We start from the raw sequence: 3364 nt of genomic DNA on the forward strand, positions 1-3364 counted from the left end.
AAAAAAGAAGAGAAATAGAAGAGAGAAATAAAGTGGAAAAAAATAAAAATAAAATAAATAAATAAAATAAGATGAAAAAAAAAGGGTAAAAGATATGGCTATATTTGGGGGAGGTGAAATAGTGGAGTAAAAATAGAAAAATATAAAGTAGTGAAAGTAAAACATGCACCTACCTAGTTAATGAGTAAAATAATGCTAGTCTTGCTATGAACTGTGATTTCATAAAAGTGTCGTTATTTATTATAATTATAGTCTTAAGTATGCTACTTTCTGTAACTTTTTCTTTTACAAATCTAGTGGAAAACATTCTCGGTGTGTTTCCAATTGATATGACTAGTTTTGATTTGAAACACAATTTAACAAAATATAAATCTTGTGGTGTTAAATTGAGATATGTTTAATGTATCAGAATATTTTTGGTATTAAACCTATCACGTGAAAAGTTAAAATTACGGAGTAGCTAAAAAGGAAAATGGTTATCTTTTTGAAACAGATTGAAAAAGAAAACAATTCAAACTAATTACAACATAGGAAATATACTTTTTCATACCAACAAAATATGTCTAACTGAAACACTTTTAAAAGAGTTTAAATATTTGACAGGTACTAAACTGAGTTTAAATATCTAAATGAAAAATCGAACAAGTTTAGAGAACGATGTATATATTTGGCCTTTTCTGTTTTGAATTCTTTGTGGGTGTTTGGTTTTGAAAAATAGTTTTTTTTAAGTTGAAGTTGGAGTTGAAGTTAGAGTTGTATTTGTTTATGAATATAATTGAATTTGTTTTTGAATTTTTGTGAGAGAAGAAAGATGGAAAAAAGTGAAAACTGTTATAAAACAAGAAAGAACAAAGAAGAAGAGAGAATAGAGAGAGTAACGAAGGAAACCCTTCTATTTATAGGAAAAATTTGCTCCTAGTTTCACACTAAGACAGATATATCAACTAGTGATACACATCAAATAGATCTTGATAGACATTCCCCTTTGAATGTCTAACAATACGCATATATGCCTTATTACAAACCTTACAAGGAAAATTCAGTAGGACAAAACCTCGTAAGGGAAAAAAAGTACAACACATATTAGCTTCCCCCTAATAAGAACATCCTTAAACCTTTGCATTCTGATCTTGTGCACCATCTTCTTGAAAGTTGCAATTGGAGGAGACTTGGTGAATAAATCAGCCACGTTATCACTTGAACGAATCTGTTGCACGTTAATATCATCATTCTTTTGTAGCTCATGTATGTAGAAAAGTTTTGATTAACTGTGTTTCGTTCTATCTCCTTTTATGAATCCTCCATTAAGATGTGCTGTGCATGCTACATTATCTCTATATAAAATTGTGGGTACATTTTCACACTTCAAACCACATTTTTCTTGAATAAGATGTATTGTGACTCTCAACCATACACATTCTCGGCTAGCTTCATGAATAAATATTATCTCAGCATGGTTCGATGAAGTGGATAGATCGACTGCTTTGTATATCTCTAAGATATGGCAGTATCCCACATGTGAATACATAGCTTGTTTGAAATCGAGCTTTATGCGGGTCAAATAAGTATCCAGCATCAGCATAGCCAACAAGATCGGGACTGCAAACTTTAGAATAAAATAAACTCATGTATTTTATCTCATTTTGATGTCTCTTAGTAGAAACAGAAATATATCTTGCTAATGATTTGAATAAAAAGGCTATATCATGCCTTGTATTATTTGCAAGATACACTAGTGCACCACCTGTACTAAGATATGATACTTCATAACCAATCTAATTCGGTATATTTCTCATTTCAGTAAATAATCTATTGCTTTTAAAAACTCTCCAAGAGTTTCAATACTTTTCAAGCTATAAGCTTATACAATATAAGGATTATACATAAGTTTCCCAGAAACTTTTATATGCTTCAAATTAAGACTGCCAATCGGCCGGTTTGACCAGATCTGAATCGGCCCAGCCCGGCCCAACACACTAACCCGACCCGATTAGCTCACGGACTGTAGGGTACTGGGTGCCGAACTGGGTTATTTTTTTTAGGCCTGGTTAACCTGGCCCGGACCAAAATCGGTCCAGGCCCGCCAGTTAACCGGCCCGGCCCGGATAACCAATTTTTTTTTTTAAATGGGAAAATTCTAAAAAATGGCCGTTGGGCCATTATAGCCGTTGGACCCAACGGTTATATGACCACTGGGAGCCCAAAACGGCTAAATGGCCCCTTTAATAAAAAAAATCATTTAAAATATTTTTTTAATCCCAAAAAAATTCCTATAAATACCCTACATTTTCAAATTATTTTTCACACAATTTTTCATTCTCTCAAATCTCATTCTCTCTCGAATCTCAATTCTCAATTCCCAAATATTCTATATATTTCCTAAAGTGCTCACTTTAATTTTTTAATTTTGTGATTACAAAGTACGAGTGAAAGTTTCTAAAGTTGCAACCTTCGAATACTTCTAAAATTTGATATTGTCGTTCCATCTCTTATGTTTAATTTTTATTTAGTGTATTAATTGTTGAATATTTAATTTTATTATATTTGTTTATTTTGAATTCTTTTAGTTTAATTTATATTATGGATAAATTAAGATACCTCGCTACTAAAAGTGTTAAAAATTTTTGTCCCGGAAGTGGTAGTGGTAGTAAAAAATGAATTACTAGCGGTAGAGGTACTTCAAGTAGTAGATATATCTGTGTGCCTGCAGCACCGCTTAGTCAACCTTTTGAGGAAGAAGTAGGTGTAACTTCAGGTGTAGGTGCCCATGATATGAATTATGTAGAAGCTCCAAAAAAATTATGGTATAGAAGAAGAAAATAAAGTAGATGCAGTTAATTTAGACGAAGATAATGAAAATATTGGTGAGACACCCGTAGTAGGTGTAATACCCTGAATTTTCTTTAAGTCAAATCTAGTCTCCAAAAGAGTTAGTGATGACTTCCTAAATAATTAATGTTTAAATCAGATAGAATTTCCTTAATTTTGAATTTTTATCATGTGAAAAATTGAAGTAGCTTTCCAACTGTACCAATTTTGTCCAAATTCGATATCAGAGTAAGAAGTTATGGACGTTTTACAAAGAACTGTCGAAACTGCCCAGAAGCGACGGTCAGGCCGACGGACCGTCGAGCTAGCGACGGATCATCGCCCAAGCCGTCGCGACTAAGGCAGTAAATTCGACTTCTGGTCAAGTACGGCGGTCAGGACCAATGGACCGTCACCTAAATCGTCGCAGACGAGGCAGAAAGTTCAGGTTCTGGTCAAATGCGATGGTCAGGACCGATGGACCATCTAGCCAGCGACGGACTGTCGCCTAAACCATCGCCACTTCTGATCAGCAATTTTAAGCCATTTTTAAAAG

The sequence above is a fragment of the Capsicum annuum genome, chromosome 6, assembly GCF_002878395.1.
Source record: "Capsicum annuum cultivar UCD-10X-F1 chromosome 6, UCD10Xv1.1, whole genome shotgun sequence".
NCBI classification, from domain to species: Eukaryota; Viridiplantae; Streptophyta; class Magnoliopsida; order Solanales; family Solanaceae; genus Capsicum; species Capsicum annuum.